This window comes from Mesoplodon bidens (assembly GCF_964165515.1).
Source record: "Mesoplodon bidens genome assembly, chromosome: 13".
NCBI classification, from domain to species: domain Eukaryota; kingdom Metazoa; phylum Chordata; class Mammalia; order Artiodactyla; family Ziphiidae; genus Mesoplodon; species Mesoplodon bidens.
This window is the reverse complement of record NC_138169.1, coordinates 26475591-26493258: the sequence shown is the minus strand read 5'-3', so window position 1 is coordinate 26493258 and position 17668 is coordinate 26475591. Positions and strand designations below refer to the sequence as shown.

The 17668-nt window shown below is 40.9% G+C and overlaps 1 protein-coding gene and 1 pseudogene across 2 annotated transcripts in view; one reads left to right on the top strand and one right to left on the bottom strand.

Annotated features, from left to right (window-relative positions):
* MAPK1 (mitogen-activated protein kinase 1) overlaps window positions 1-17668 on the bottom strand; it is a 94975-nt gene that overhangs the window by 44359 nt on the left and 32948 nt on the right. The gene's annotated exons all lie outside the window — the stretch shown is intronic.
* On the top strand, window positions 11514-13021 carry LOC308626918 (small ribosomal subunit protein eS27-like; annotated as a pseudogene). The gene has a single exon. The product of its transcript is annotated as a small ribosomal subunit protein eS27-like (transcript).

The window sequence follows — 17668 nt, the reverse complement described above, 5'->3', positions numbered from 1 at the left end:
CCTCCCGCCGCGGAGCACAGGCTCCGGACGCGCAGGCCCAGAGGCCATGGCTCACGGGCCCAGCCGCTCCGCGGCATATGGGATCCTCCCAGACCGGGGCACGAACCCATATCCCCCGCATCGGCAGGCGGACTCCCAACCACCGCGCCACCAGGGAGGCCCCATGGCGATATTTTTATGAAGTTTCCTCAGGTAGTAGTTTATTGAAGGAATGGAATGGGGAGGGCAGTGCACCAGGCAGGAGCCGTCTTAGCCAACTTGGAACGATGGTGGAGCCACAGCTTTGGAGAAAGTGGCAACTCAAGTAGTGCCTACTTCACAAACCTCATGTTTCCTAGCTTGGTTCTGTTCAAATGCCCTCCATTCAATTAGACTATATTCCTCAATGGCAGAACTATACGTTCTAAATCACTTATGTCTTCTTTCTAGCAGCTGTAACCAAATTCACAGGGGAGAAACAAACAGTGGAGGAGAAGAGACAAATCTTCCTAACAGAAGAACTTAGAGTAATATGTGTAGATCCTCTCCCCTCCAGGAGGTGGAACTCAATCTCTCCCAGCCCCCACACCTTGCGGGCAGGCTGAACTTAGAGACTTGCTTCAAAAGAACAGAATGTGAAGAAGGAAGGACAGTAACTTTACAGTGGAGAAGCCTGGCAGATACCACCTCCACCAGGCGATCAGTTACCACTACCAGTGACGTCATGTGGACATTGTGACTCCCTGATAGGATGAGGCGAGAAAGGTAGCTCATCTCTGTGATATTCTTTCCCTAAACCTGTAACTCCAGGCTAATAGTGAGAAGAACATCAGACAAACCCAAGTTGAGGGATATTCTACAAAATACTTGACGAGTACTCTTTAAGTCATGAAAAGAAAAGTGAGAAAACAGTCACAGAGAGACAGGCAAACATAACAACTAAATGCATGTAGTATCCTGGATTGGATCCTGGAACAGAAAAAGGAAATCAGTGGAAAAGCAAATTCCAAATAAAGTCTGAAATTTCTTTATACCAATGCTGGTTTCTCAGTTTTGATAAGTGCATACAGTAATGTAAGATGTTAACATCAAGGGAAACAGAAACTGGGTGGGGGCTTACGGGAACCCTCTGCACTATCTTGGCAACTTTTCTGTAAACCTAAAATTATTCCAACATAAAAGTTTACCTGAAGGTCTTCCACTAAATTATACCTCCAAAATTGATGACATAATTATAATTAACATGTAGAAAATATGGGCTTAATTTAATAAGTAGAAGGAGACATAAACATTTCATAATTATCTACTTTAACCCTCCATAAAAATAAAAATGAATGCCCAATGGAAAAAAATATTCCTAAAAAGGTAACTGAAAACTTTACCTAATTGAACTTTAAGTTATGTTCCACCTCAATCATTTGACAAACATTTACTAAATACCCAATATAGGCTAAATCTCACTGCAGATTGAAATAAATAGAACATCATCCCACCTGCCTTTCTCCCTTTGAGCATCCTTAAGAATAGGGATGATATTTGAAGGTATTTACCACAATACCTAAAAGAACCTGTATTGCCAAACATGAGGATTAATACATTATGGAATATTTATATAACAGGTCACTGTGCAGCCATTAAACTAAGTATGAAGATCGTATTAACTAAAGGTGAGATTCAAAATAAACCAACAGACTGCAGCTTAAAAATATTTATCTAGAAGAGGCAATATACAGAGCAAGCTAGGATGATGGGACCATGAGTGACTTAAAACATAATTTAAATTGTATTTTGTCTTACTATTTCTGTCTATTCTGTTGGGAGAAAAAAATAACCAGTGAGGGGTAGGTAATATAAGATAAGGCAGCTTGAAGGAAATAACTTGAGTTTTTAAATGAGTTCTTAAAGTTCTACATACTTTCACAGGCTTTTGCTTCTAACCATGATGAAGAACAGGGACTGATCCAACTCTCTTACCTTAACTTAAAAAAACCAGACAGTATTTATGAAATAACAGTTTTCTGACACCCAGCAACAGGAAACACAGGCCAGCAAGCTGAGTCCTGTGACTGCCCCAGCTTACTGCCTGGAGTTTCCAGGCTTCAATGCAGAGAAGGAAACCCAAATGGAGCCTGGTAGTCTCCCTAGAGACAGAATTCGAGATCTGGAGAGTCCAACTCAGAATGTCTGCAGCTGAGTACAGGAGAGGAGAACTTCAGAGAAGGTTGGGGAGATCCGCAGAGGGTTCCCTCTGAGTGTCCAGCTGATAATGATCAGAGCTTGTGCATGATCAAATTCCAAGGCTGGGGAAGGAGCCACCAGAGAGGAGCAGATGGACTAATCCATGTGGAACAAGGCTGGGAACAGTTCCTCTTCTACCACTTTTCCAGTAAAGACCTCCTCACACCACGACAAAAAACTGAGTCCTCAGAAAGGTTGCTGACTCAGTACTGGGGCTAAATTAGCCTTTGACTAAAGGCTATTCTGGACTAAATGCTTAAAAGAGGGCTAAAATGCTTAAAAGAGAGCTTTCAAGGGATCAAAGTGTTCCAAGTAACTTAACTGCATCCCAGAAAAAAAAGTCCCGAAGTATTTAAAGAAATACCAAAAAAAAACTAGCACTCAATGTAAAATCCAGTGTCTTGCATCCAATCAACATCCAAACCCCACCCAAAATAAAAAATAAAAAATCCCCAGGAACTATATTCAATATCTTGCAATAACCTATAATGGAAAAGAATCTGAAAAATATATAAATATTGAATATACTGAATCACTTTGCTGTACATCTGAAATACTGTAAATCAGTAAAAACAACAGCCACAAAACAAAAAAGCAGGAAAATACAATCTATAATGAAGAGAAAAGCCAATAAAAAAACATACCTAGGAAGTAGAGATGATGGAATTAGTAGACAATCATGTGTACTGGTATAAATATACTCCATATGTTCATGAACGTAGAGCACGATATAAAGAGAGAAGTGGAAGGTATAAGAAAGACTCAAAATGAACTTCTAGAGATGAAAAAAATACAATGGTTGAAATTAGCAAGAGATTATACACTGAAGAAAAACCTGGTGACCTAGAAGACACAACAGTAGAATCTAGCCAAAATGTAATGCAATGGGGGCGTCAGGGGAAACAGAGCACCAGCAAGCTGTGGGACAAGGTCAAGGAGCTTAACATACATTTAATTGGAGTCGAACAACTTCACATGTACAAAATCCGAGGGAAAGTAAGTATTTCTAGAAAAGTGTTAAATGTCAAGGAAAAAAGAAACATACAAGTGCTCTCTCTACACTGGTTTCCAACTTAGCAACAGGCACCACTTAGTAGCTGAGATTGTCATTACAACAGAGAGTGAAAACTTATGCTGATGCCCAAGTATTAGCTGAGAGAAGCTGCAGTATGGTATTAAGCTCTGAGATTATAAAAGAATTATTTTCGGATTCCCACTTGGACATACAGAAATAATTTGATATATTATGGACTCTGAGAAACAGAGGAGCCATTTCAAATCTACTACGTTTGCCAGCTGGAATGACAGCGGTCTTGCATGTGAAGGAAAAAAAGGCCTGCTCCAAATTGCTCCATGAAAGCTGTACCCTTTATTCTTTAAAAAAGCATTATTCCAAAATTTCAGGATTTCTAGTTATTTGGTTATTAGAGTTTAGGAAAGAACCTTTATTCTTAAGACTTTATTCATTTGAATAGCTTTACTTTTGTGGTATAGTTCCTTTCACTGTTAGAAGTTCTTTAATCCTGTCTCATAAAATTGACCTTCCCCTGTCATCCTGAGCTTTCCTGCTTTTTTTCTAGGTATATCTGGGTCTGTCCATAGCCCTGACGGCAGGGCGCTCAGCATGGTCACTACTCTCCAGTGCTGGTGGTGCCCACACCAGCTCCACTTCCAATTCGGCTACTGCATTCTCACCCACACTCCAAGGCTGTGGGGTGTGAGGAGCCGCCCACAGAGCTGGCTTGTACTGCCAACTCTTTACACCCTCGACTCCTGATCACACCTCCTCCTCTCAAAGTCACACTTACTACAGTGCAAAAAGCAACAACAGTTAACAGGGTTGATGCAGCACTTTCAAGTCTTGTTTCCCCCAGGCCAAGACTTTTATTTTTGATGTATATTACATGTGAGGCATATTTTCGCTTCACATCATGTTTACTCACAATTACTGATATATTGTGTTGCCTTGTTTCTTATGTGGACATCACTCAAGATATTTATAGTTTGGTGGTGATAATAAAAAGAAATTTTATGAACAATTCTTATTTAATAATAGCTACAATTTATTGAGTGTTTACTATGTGTCAGACATTGCTCTATGTTAATATCTGTGAACCTCTTTCAGAAGGTGGTATTTATTTAAGGTGGGTTAAAAAGCACAGCAGGGTTTAATAGGCAGTCTATGAGGAAAGGCTTGCAGAAGGAAGGAGCCGCAGGAACTAAAGCATGGAGGGCTGGGTACAAGTGCAAAGTCGTCCAGTACAGCTGGAGTTTAGAGCTCATCTGGGTGAAAAGCAAAAGGTGACGTCACACAAAGAAAGCTGAGAAATATGTACTTTATTCTTTTTTTCTTTTTAATTTTAAAATTTTATTTTTTTATACAGCAGGTTCTTATTAGTCATCAATTTTATACACATCAGTGTATACACATCAATCCCAATTGCCCAATTCATCACACCACCTCCACCCCCCCCACAGCTTTCCCCCCTTGGTGTCCATACGTTTGTTCTCTACATCTGTGTCTCAATTTCTGCTCTGCAAACCGGTTCATCTGTACCATTTTTCTAGGTTCCACATATATGCATTAATATACGAGATTTGTTTTTCTTTCTGACTTACTTCACTCTGTATGACAGTCGCTAGATCCATCCACGTCTCTACAAATGACCCAACTTCGTTCCTTTTTATGGCTGAGTAATATTCCACTGTATATATGTACCACATGTTCTTTATCCATTCGTCTGTTGATGGACATTTAGGTTGCTTCCATGACCTGGCTATTGTAAATAGTGCTGCAATGAACATTGGGGTGCATGTGTCTTTTCGAATTACGTTTTTCTCTGGGTATATACTCAGTAGTGGGAGTGCTGGATCATATGGTAATTCTATTTTTTTTTTTTTTTAAGGAACCTCCATACTGTTCTCCATAGTGGCTGTATCAATTTACATTCCCACCAACAGTGCAGGAGGGTTCCCTTTTCTCCACACCCTCTCCAGCATTTGTTGTTTGTAGATTTTCTGACGATGCCCATACTAACTGGTGTGAGGCAATACCTCATTGTAGTTTTGATTTGCATTTCTCTAATAATTAGTGATGTTGAGCAGCTTTTCATGTGCTTCTTGGCCATTTGTATGTCTTCTTTGGAGAAATGTCTATTTAGGTCTTCTGCCCATTTTTGGATTGGGTTGTTTGTTTTCTTAATATTGAGCTGCATGAGCTGTTTATATATTTTGGAGATTAATCCTCTGTCCGTTGATTCATTTGCAAATATTTTCTCCCATTGTGAGGGTTGTCTTTTCGTCTTGTTTATGGTTTCCTTTGCTGTGCAAAAACTCTGAAGTTTCATTAGGTCCCATTTGTTTTTTTGTTTTTATTTCCTTTACTCTAGGAGGTGGGTCAAAAAAGATCTTGCTGTGATTTATGACAAAGAGTGTTCTTCCTATGTTTTCCTCTAAGAGTTTTATAGTGTCTGGTCTTACATTTAGGTCTCTAATCCATTTTAAGTTTATTTTTGTGTATGGTGTTAGGAAGTGTTCTGATTTCATTTTTTTACATTGTTTCCCAGCACCACTTGTTGAAGAGACTGTCTTTTTTCCATTGTATATCCTTGCCTCCTTTGCTATAGATTAGTTGACCATAGGTGCATGGGTTTATCTCTGGGCTTTCTATCTTGTTCCATTGATCTATGTTTCTGTTTTTGTACAAGTACCATATCGTCTTGATGACTGCAGCTTTGTAGTATAGTCTGAAGTCAGGAAGTCTGATTCCTCCAGCTCCGTTTTTTTTCCCCTCAAGACTGCTTTGGCGGGCTTCCCTGGTGGCGCAGTGGTTGAGAGTCCGCCTGCCGATGCAGGGGACGTGGGTTCGTGCCCCGGTCTGGGAAGATCCCACATGCCGTGGAGCGGCTAGGCCCGTGAGCCATGGCCACTGAGCCTGCACGTCCGGAGCCTGTGCTCCGCAACGGGAGAGGCCACAGCAGTGAGACGCCTGCGTACCGCAAAAAAAAAAAAAAAGACTGCTTTGGCTATTCGGGGTCTTTTGTGTCCCCAAACAAATTTTAAGATTTTTTGTTCTAGTTCCGTAAAAAATGTCATTGGTAATTTGACAGGGATTGCATTGACTGTAGATAGTTTTGGGTAGTATAGTCATCTTCACAATATTGATTCTTCCAACCCAAGAACATGGTATATCTCCCCATCTGTTGGTATCATCTTTAATTTCTTTCATCAGTGTTTTATAGTTTTCTGCATACAGGTCTTTTGTCTCCCTAGGTAGGTTTATTCCTAGGTATTTTATTCTTTTTGTTGCAGTGGTAACTGGGAGTGTCTCCTTAATTTCTCTTTCAGATATTTCATCATTAGTGTATAGGAATACAAGAGATTTCTGTGCATTAATTTTGCATCCTGCAACTTTACCAAATTCATTGATTAGCTCTAGTAGTTTTCTGGTAGCATCTTTAGGATTCTCTATGCATAGTATCATGTCATCTGCAAACAGTGACAGTTTTACTTTTTTTCCAATTTGTATTCCTTTTATTTCTTGTTCTTCTCTGACTGCCATGGCTAGGATTTCCAAAACTATGTTGAATAATAGTGGTGAGAGTGGATATCCTTGTCTCGTTCCTGATCTCAGAGGAAATGCTTTCAGTTTTTCACCACTGAGAATGATGTTTGCTGTGGGTTTGTCGTATATGGCCTTTATTATGTTGAGGTAGGTTCCCTCTATGCCCACTTTCTGGAGAGTTTTTAGTACAAATGGGTGTTGAATTTTGTCTAAAGTTTTTTTCTTCATTTATTGAAACGATTATATGGTTTTTCTTCTTCAGTTTTTTAATATGTTGTATCACATTGATTGATTTGCATATGCTGAAGAATCCTTGCATCCCTGGGATAAATCCCACTTGATCATGGTGTATGATCCTTTTAATGTGCTGTTGGATTCTATTTGCTAGTATTTTGTTGAGGATTTTTGCATCTATATTCATCAGTGATATTGGTCTGTAATTTTCTTTTTTTGTAGTAACTTTGTCTGGTTTTGGTTATCAGGGTGATGGTGGCCTTGTAGAATGAGTTTGGGAGTGTTCCTTCCTCTGCAATTTTTTGGAAGAGTTTGAGAAGGATGGGTGTTAGCTCTTCTCTAAACGTTTGATAGAATTCACCTGTGGAGCCATCTGGTCCTGGACTTCCGTATGTTGGAAGATTTTTAATCACGGTTTCAATTTCATTACTTGTGATTGGTCTGTTCATATTTTGTATTTCTTCCTGGTTCAGTCTTGGAAGGTTATACCTTTGTAAGAATTTGTCCATTTCTTCCAGGTTGTCCATTTTATTGGCACAGAGTTGCTTGTAGTAGCCTCTTAAGATGCTTTGTATTTCCGCGGTGTCTGTTGTAACTTCTCCTTTTTCATTTCTAATTTTATTGATTTGAGTCTTCTCCCTCTTTTTCTTGATGAGTCTGGCTAATGGTTTATCAATTTTGTTTATCTTCTCAAAGAACCAGCTTTTACTTTTATTGATCTTTGCTACTGTTTTGTTTCTATTTCATTTATTTCTTCTCTGATCTTTATGATTTCTTTCCTTCTGCTAACTTTGGGTTTTGTTTGTTCTTCTTTCTCTAGTTTCTTTAGGTGTAAGGTTAGATTGTTTATTTGAGATTTTTCTTGTTTCTTGAGGTAGGCTTGTGTAGCTATAAACTTCCCTCTTATGACTGTGTTTGCCGCATCCCATAAGGTTTGGATCATTGTGTTTTCATTGTCATTTGTCTCTAGGTTTTTTTTTTTTTTTTTTTTTTTTTTTGCACTACACAGGCCTCTCACTGCTGTGGCCCCTCCCATTGCGGAGCACAGGCTCTGGACGCGCAGGCTCAGCGGCCATGGCCCATGCACCCAGCCGCTCCGCGGCATGTGGGATCCTCCCGGATCAGGGCACGAACCCGCATCCCCTGCATCGTCAGGCGGACTCTCAACCACTGCGCCACCAGGGAAGCCCTCTAGGTATTTTCTGATTTCCTCTTTGATTTCTTCAGTGATCTCTTGGTTATTTAGTAACGTATTGTTTAGCCTCCATGTGTTTGTGTTTTTTATGTTTTTTTCCCTGTAATTCATTTCTAATCTCATAGTTGTGGTCAGAAAAGATGTTCGATATGATTTGAATTTTCTTAAATTTACTGAGGCTTGATTTGTGACCAAGATGTGTTCTATCCTGGAGAATGTTCTGTGCACACTTGAGAAGAAAGTGTAATCTGCTGTTTTTGGATGGAATGTCCTATAAATATCAATTAAATCTATCTGGTCTATTGTGTCATTTAAAGCTTGTGCTTCCTTATTTCTTTTGTGTCTGGATGATCTGTCCATTGGTGTAAGTGAGGTGTTAAAGTCCCCCACTATTAACTGTGTTACTGTCGATTTCCTCTTTTATAGCTGTTAGTAGTTGTGCTTTATGTATCGAGGTGCTCCTACGTTGGGTAAAAATATATCTGTAATTGTTATATCTTCTTGGATTGACCCCTTGATCATTATGTAGTGTCCCTCCTTGTCTCTTGTAACATTCTTTATTTTAAAGTCTATTTTATCTGATATTGAGTATTGCTACTACAGCTTTCTTTTGATTTTCATTTGCATGGAATATCTTTTTCCACCCCTTCACTTTCAGTCTGTATGTGTCCCTAGGTCTGAAGTGGGTCTCTTGTAGACAGTATATAGATGGGTCTTGTTCTTGCATCCATTCAGCAAGCCTGTGTCTTTTGGTTGGAGCATTTAATCCATTCATGTTTAAGGTAATTATCAATATATATGTTCCTATGACCATTTTCTTAATTGTTTTGGGTTTGTTTTTGTAGGTCCTTTTCTCCTCTTGTGTTTCCCACTTAGAGAAGTTCCTTTAGCATTTGTTGTAGAGCTGGTTTGGTGGTGCTGAATTCTCTTAGCTTTTGCTTGTCTGTAAAGCTTTTGATTTCTCCATCAAATGGAATGAGATCCTTGCTGGGTAATCTTGGTTGTAGGTTCTTCCCTTTCATCACTTTAAGTATATCATGCCACTCCCTTCTGGCTTGTAGAGTTTCTGCTGAGAAATCAGCTGTTAACCTTATGGGCGTTCCCTTGTATGTTATTTGTCATTTTTCCCTTGCTGCTTTCAATAATGTCTTTAATTTTTGCCAATTTGATTACTATGTGTCTCGGCATGTTTCTCCTTGGGTTTATCCTGTGTGGGACTCTTTGCGCTTCCTGGACTTGGGTGGCTACTTCCTTTCCCATGTTAAGGAAGTTTTCGACTATAATCTCCTCAAATATTTTCTCTGGTCCTTTCTCTCTCTCTTCTCCTTCTGGGATCCCTATAATGTGAATGTTGTTGTGTTTAATGTTGTCCAGAGGTCTCTTAGACTGTCTTCATTTGTTTTCATTCTTTTTTCTTTATTCTGTTCCGCAGCAGTGAATTCCACCATTCTGTCTTCCAGGTCACTTATCCGTTCTTCCACCTCAGTTATTCTGCTGTTGATTCCTTCTAGCATAGTTTTCATTTCAGTTATCGTATTGTTCATCTCTGTTTGTTTGTTCTTTAATTCTTCTAGGTCTTTGTTAAAACATTTCTTACATCTTCTCCATCTTTGCCTCCATTCATTTTCCGAGGTCCTGGATCATCTTCACTATCATTATTCTGAATTCTTTTTCTGGAAGGTTGCCTGTCTCCACTTCATTTAGTTGTTTTTCTGGGGTTTTGTCTTGTTCCTTCATCTAGTACATAGTCTTCTGCCTTTTCATCTTGTCTATCTTTCTGTGAATGTGGTTTTTGTTCTACAGGCTGCAGGATTGTAGTTCTTACTTCTGCTGTCTGCCTTCCGGTGGATGAGGCTATCTAAGCGGCTTGTGCAAGTTTCCTGATGGGAGAGACTGGTGGTGGGTAGAGCTGACTGTTGCTCTGGTAGGCAGAGCTCGGTAAAACTTTAATCTGCTTGACTGCTTTTGGTTGGGGGTGGGTTCCCTCCCTGTTGGTTGTTTGGCTTGAGGCAACCCAACACTGGAGCCTACCTGGGCTCGTTGGTGGGGCTAATGGCTGACTCTGGGAGGGCTCACGCCAAGGAGTACTTCCCAGAACTTCTGCTGCCAGTGTCCTTGTCCCCACGGTGAGCCACAGCCACACACACCCCTCTGCAGGAGACCCTCCAACACTAGCAGGTAGGTCTGGTTCACTCTTCCCTTGGGTCACTCCTTCCCCTGGGTCCCAGTGCACACACTACTTTGTGTGTGCCCTCCAAGAGTGGAGTCTCTGTTTCCCCCAGTCCTGTCGAAGTCCTGCAATCAAATCCCACTAGACTTCAAAGTCTGATTCTCTAGGAATTCCTCCTCCCGTTGCTGGATCCCCAGGTTGGGAAGCCTGACGTGGGGCTCAGAACCCTCACTCCAGTGGGTGGACTTCTGTGGTGTAAGTGTTCTCCGGTCTGTGAGTCACCCACCCAGCAGTCATGGGATTTGATTTTATTGTGATTGTGCCCCTCCTACCATCTCACTGTGGCTTCTTCTTTGTCTTTGGATGTGGGGTATCTTTTTTGGTGAGTTCCAGTGTCTTCCTGTTGATGACTGTCCCGCAGCTAGTTGTGATTCTGGTGTTCTGACAAGAGGGAGTGAGAGCACGTCCTTCTACTCCGCCATGTTGGTTCAGGCTCTAAATTCCTTTAGTAAAGACAATTCCCAAATCTGTACTTTATTCTGATAACAGAAAGAATTCTCCAGCCATGAGAGTGACACTATCAGAAATATAGGTATTTCTGGGCTTCCCTGGTGGCGCAGTGGTTCAGAGTCTGTCTGTCGATGCAGGGGACGCAGTTTCGTGCCCCGGTCCAGGAAGATCCCACGTGCCGCGGAGTGGCTGGGCCCGTGAGCCATGGCCGCTGAGCCTGTGTGTCCAGAGCCTATGCTCCGCAACGGGAGAGGCCACAACAGTGAGAGGCCCGCATACCAAAAAAAAAAAAAAGAAAAAAAAGAAAAGAAATACAGGTATTTCCAGAGACTGAAGGAGGCTAAACAAAGAAATATTAAGACCAATAAAAAGCCTACAGTTGTAATTCTCGAAATATTTATATGTCTCACTACTTTGAAATTACAGTAGTTGTCACATCTGCTGTTTGATCTTGCTATTTAAGGAATTAATAAAGCAGCACATACATTAAAGATGTATTTTCTTAATTAAAAAAAACAGTACTTCAACATAACCAATTTCCTTGGTAACCTTACATAATTTATTCTATTCATTTAAGACCACTAATCTGATCTGTCAGTGAGGACCTCCTCAGGAGAACGTGCCTCTCACAAAGGATCTCCTGCGTCCCTCACCAGAAGAGGAAACACAACAAGAAGCACCTGCTGCGGAGCCCCACCTCCTACTTCATGGATGTGAAATGCCCAGGATGCTATAAAACCACCACCATCTCTAGCCAGGCACAAACAGTAGTTTTGTGTGTTGGCTGCTCTACTATTCTCTGCCAGCCTACAGGAGGAAAAAGCAAGGCTTACAGAAGGATGCTCCTTCAGTTGGAAGCAGCACTAAAAGCACCCTGAATCAAGATGAATGAGAAACGATCCCAATAAACATATTTTGGATTAAAAAAACCAAACCAAAACAAAAAACAACCCACTAATCTGAGAAGGAGCCACAGGTTTCACTGACTGCCTAAAAGATCCATGACACAATAAAGATTAAGAACTCTTATTATCAGGGCAATTTACAGATTCCGTGCAAATGGCAGAGATAGAAAACTAGTACATAGAAGTTTGTACTCAAGAGAAAAAATGTCATTTGGGATCTTGAAGGAGGCACAATGAATAAACTTAAAACCATTCAAATGTTAAAATCAACTTTACCAGGTATTCATTAATCGTCTACATCGTTAAGCGCTATGGATACTACAGAGAAAACAGAAAGCTCCTTACTCTCATAAACTTTATACAACATGGGGGAAATATAAAGAGACATGTATTAGGGGACTTCCCTGGTGGTCTAGTGCAGCAGGGGTCACAGGTTCAATTCCTGGTCAGGGAACTAGGATCCCACAAGCCGCGTGGCAAGGCCAAAAGAAGAAAAGGAGGGGTGGGGTAAGGAGACATATATTAAAAATAGATAAATTATGATAGATGCTAAGAAAAAAATGCAAATGCTATAATTAACATCATGGATAACTAGAGAACTTGGTTTAAATTAGGGGCTCAGGGAAGGCTCTTCCTCTCTAAGGAAGTGGCATTTAAAACAGAGACCTGAAGGATAGGCTGGAATTAGCCAGGTGAGGGGTAGCCGAGAAGGCAAGTGTCCTATTGAACAGAGAGAGGTTAGGCCGGTGAATCTGTGGACCCCAAAGAAGGCTACTGGTGGCTGGCACATACCAAGCCAAGAGCACATGGCTCAGGACGAGGCTGTGACCTGGAAGTTGTGCTAAGGGTTTAAGATTCATCTTAAGTGCACTTCCACTTTAAGGACTAAAAGTACCCAATTTATATTTATAAATGCTCTCTCCAGCTGTGATATGAAGAATAAATTGTAAAAAGGAAAGAGTGAAAAAAGAAACCATTTGAAGCACTGCAATAGTACCAGTAAGAGATGGTAGTGGCTTGGACTAAGAAACAAGCACAAAACTGGCATTTTAAGCCAGTCAGTTAATTGTATGAAATCATGCCGCCCAGTGTAGGACATTCAGCATCCCAGACTCAAGGGCACTGTGAACCAGCAGCACTCTCAAATCAGTAAAATACTCACAAAAAGAAAAAGCAGCACACCTCTAAGGGCAGTGGTAAAGCCTCTGGAATGTACAAGATGACAACAGTGGAGACAGGAGGAGTTACTGAGATTGCAAAGGAAAGGTGCTGACTGGGATCTAGTGAGCAAGGTGGGTGAACAGGCCAGATAATACTGTCAAGGTCAAAAATGAGCTGTGCATATGGGAGAAAAAATTGCAACATGTAGGACTTGTATTTAGAGTATATAAAGAGCTCTTACAACTTCAAAATAAGATAAACAACCCAAGTTTTTTAATAGGCAAAAGGATAGACACTTTTTGTGTGACAATACACACATACAAAGATGAATGTCATAAGGGAAATGTAAATTAAAACCACATAACATACCCATTAGAATGGCTAAAATGAAAAACAATGACCATACCAAGTGCTGATGAGGATGTAGAAAAGCTAGAACTCTCATACCCTGCAGGTGGAACTACAAAATGGTACAACCACTATGAAAAAGCTTGGTGGTTTCTGAAAAGTTAAATGCACACTCACCATACAACCCAGCAGTTCCACTCCTAATTATTTACTTAAGAGAAATGAAAATATATGTCTATGACAACAGCCAAGATACGGACACAGCCTAGGTGTCCACTGATGGATGAATGGATAAAGAAGATGTAGTATACATGTACAATGGAATACCAGTCAGCCATAAAAATGAAAGAAATCTTGTCATCTGCCACAACATGGATGGACCTTGAGGGCATTACGCTAAGTGAAATAAGTCAGACAGAGAAAGACAAATACCACATGATGTCACTTATACATGGACTCTAAAATACAAAACAAACAAAACAGAACCCAGGTGGTTGCCAGAGGGGCAGGGGGTAGGGATGGGGGGGGAACAGGTAAAGGGGGTCAAGAGGTACAAACTTACAGGTATAAAATAAATAAGTCACGGGGATGCAATGTACAACATAAGGAATACAGTCAATGATACTGTATTGACTTTGTATGGTGACAGATGGTAACTGTACTTATTGTGGTAATCATTTCGCAATGCATACAAATGTCAAATCACTATGTGGTACATGTGAAACTAATAAAATATGGTATGTCAAATTACTTCTATTAAAGAATAAAGAAAATATACATCCATAGAGACTTGTATACAAATGTTTGTAGGAGCTTTATTCATAACAGTCACGAACTTGGAACAACCCAAATAGTCATCAACAAGGAATGAGTAAACAAACTGTGTGTCACCGGTGCAATGGAAGAGCACTGAGCAACAAAAGGGAAATGACTACATGCGACAACAAGGATGAACCTGGAAAACCCTATGCTAAGTGAAAAAGCCAGGCAAAAAAGAGCAAAGACTTCTAAATTCCATTTATCTGAAACGCTAGGTAAGCTGAGGCTGATCTACAGTGATAGAAAACTGATCCATGGTTGCCTGAGCTGAAGACTGACAGCAAAGGGCACAAGGGTACTTCTTCCTGGGGTTATGTAATGTTCCATATCTCCACTGTGGTGGTGGTTACACAGGGTATGTATTTGCCAAGACTCAACTGAACTTTGCACAAAGATAAGGTCCATTTTGTTGTATATAAATTATACCTCAAAAAGTGATTTTTAAAAACTGAGCTATGCTACAAAACTGTGGGGCTCATTTTCTCTCATGGTTCATATGCTCATACTGAGGACAATTTCATAGGAAGTGTTCCAAACAGGTTTTGAGCAGTGGCAACATCATCAGAATAAATGCCCAGGCTTCCACAGTCATTTCTGAGGCTTTGGCATAAATATAACATTTCTGGTACGTTCAGGCTTTCTCCCCATCCTCCCCAGCCCCCTGTCGTTATAATCATTTCATAGCAGAGGCTCAATAATATTTGTGGATAATAAAGTTTGTCTAATGAAGGAGGAGCTATCTCCTCATGCATTAGCACCACATACTGTACACTGTTGTTAAGCAACTAAAATGCTATCAACTGTTAATGGGTTATTTTTAGAGAGAGCTATTAAGCTGTTCTCTAAGCTACCCATTTCGGTGAACTTTAATTATCTGAACACAAAACCACAGTACTTTGTTTCACAGATAAAAATTAACTTGTCTTCAGATGCTAAGTAAGTTAGACTGATCCAAATTAATGTTCCAAAAGTAAGTAGGTAGATAATACAAATGACTGCTTTAAAAGAAAACGTATTCGTTCTTTTAGCCGGATTCTCTCATCAGTTACTAACCAAGAAAGCCAGTGCAAAGGTTTCTTTAGAGTGTGCGAACCATTCAGTGAGCAAATAAAAGCTAAAGTCATTTTAGCTGTAAAACCATCATAATTTTGCATTATTTTAAGACTGAGTGCTCCAATAATACTTCAGATGTTGCAACTTAAAATCTGATGTCATGAACACATGTGCACCCTCTCTAGGACCCAGAGCTTGAACAAATTTGGTTGTCTACATATGCATTTTTTAATCTCTTCAGTAATAGAACAGGGGCCAAAGAGTCAGGTGAGTTCCAATTCTGGCCCCTTCCCTTACTAGCTGAGAGACATCACTGAACTACCCAACACCTCTGAGCAACCATTTGCTCGACTCAAAAATGAGTATAGCCTATGGGTTATTAAGATTGTAAAAACAGCAGATGAAAAGCCTGAAAGATATTAGACCATCCCCAAAAAAGTAGAAGTCTTTTTTTTTTTTTTTTTTGCTGTATGCGGGCCTCTCACTGTTGTGGCCTCTCCCGTTGCGGAGCACAGGCTCCGGACGCGCAGGCCCAACGGCCATGGCTCACGGGCCCAACCGCTCCGCGGCATGTGGGATCCTCCCAGACCGGGGCACGAACCCGTGTCCCCTGCATCGGCAGGCGGACTCTCAACCACTGCGCCACCAGGGAAGCCCAGAAGTCATTTTTAATTACTTTATTATTTTTTATTAATTTATCCAATGAAACCATAAAAAGAAAGTAACATCAGAAAAAAAAAACTAGACTTCAAATCAGGAGGTCTGAGTTTTAGTCCTAGCTTGACTATGCCCTGTATGTCTGCCCTGATAGTGTTGGCCAAGTTACAAAAAGAAGATACCATTATTCTTTGTTCAGGCTTCTTCCAAACACAAGTGCAAAACTTCTTTAAAAATTTTTATATGTATACAAGAGACTGGAAAAAACCCCACACCCAATTATATGACTAAATGTACATACATACATATATATGCATAGATATAGCCATAGAAAGATGAAGACTTGTAGTGACTTATACTCAGTAAAGGTTCTACAAATTTTTGGTGGGCTCAAGTACACAAATTATTAAAGGAAAAAGTATGAAAAACATTTCTCTCCGATTAATAGGAAAAATGAGTCTCTATTACTAGATCTAAGATACCCCATCAGGATTTAGTACCGTGACTATCATCATCCTAAAACCCCACAACCATGAACTCTGTTATTTGAAGCACACTAGAGTAGCACAAAGTCAGAGTTAGTACTCTGGAACAGATCCAATCAGTACTCTAATCCAAGCAGTACTCTTTAGAAATGACTTTTGGAGTTCACCTATGCTCTGAACTTGTCATGAGAGAGACCCTGATGAAGCAGATGGGCTACTACTTACTTGTGGATCATCCCCCTACATTTCCTTCCTCCTCTCCTGCCTTCACTGGGCAAGAATTCTAGGATGGTCCAGGTCGGGCTGGCTCGCGGTGAGCTCTGAGAACAGCCAGACGTATTGAACCAAGACTAAGAGCGTCAAGTCTCCTCCAGTGCTATGCATTCCGGGTAGCCGCCCAGGCAGCTCTGCGCACCTCTGGCCCTGAAGTTGAGTGAGACACTGAGAGAGGACCGCAGTAACCATAATGACCACCGCTTACTGAGCCCTCAGCACAGTGCTGAGAGCTTCAGAAAAACCTTTACTTGCTGTCTTCACCACAACCCTATGGCGGTAAAGCACAGCCCCTACTTTACAGATGAAGAAACTAAAGCAGAAGGGAGGAGTCAAGTAACTTGTCTCTGATTACACAACCGGCAGCCAAGAGAACTGGGATTCAATCCCAGGTGTGCTGACCTCCAAAACCCATGTTTCTCAGCCACTACACCATGCGAGGGTCAGTAGTCCTCCACTGGCTATGCCCTTTTGCTGGTGATGAACCAAGGTCTGGCTCATGATTCTGACAGGGCAACTGAAAAGAAGCTGAGGACGGCAGACAATGAGGGGACAAAACCAAAAATCATCGTACTGACCACGATACAGAAAGCATTCTGCTTCCCAAGGGAGCCTATCTGTTTTGAAGGTTCTGGCTATTTAGATCTTCTTCGTCAGGATGAGGCAAAACCTGTCTCCTCTGAAACAAGAGGTAAATATGTCCTGTAAATGAGGTGTGGGAGAGCAGACCTGAAGGCAGGAGATGAAAAGGCAAACCAAACATGAGGGGAGGGAGGTGAGATCAGGGTCTGAATGGGGACAAGTAACAAGATATCCTGGAGACCAGCAGGAATGAGAATCCAGAGATTTTTAGTAGTGTCAATCGTGACGATTCAGTAATTTTCTCTAGCATATACCATCAGCCTGTGAGTAAGATCAGACAGAATAAACAGTTGGGTTCTCGTAAAATGGAAGTGGAGTTGTCAAGAGAAGAGAGGAGAGGTCAGCAGACAGATCCAGACCCAGGCCAGACAGGACTAGGAGATTAGAAACCATAAAGGTGAGGATCTCAAGTGAGGGTACAGGGGAGAAGGAGCA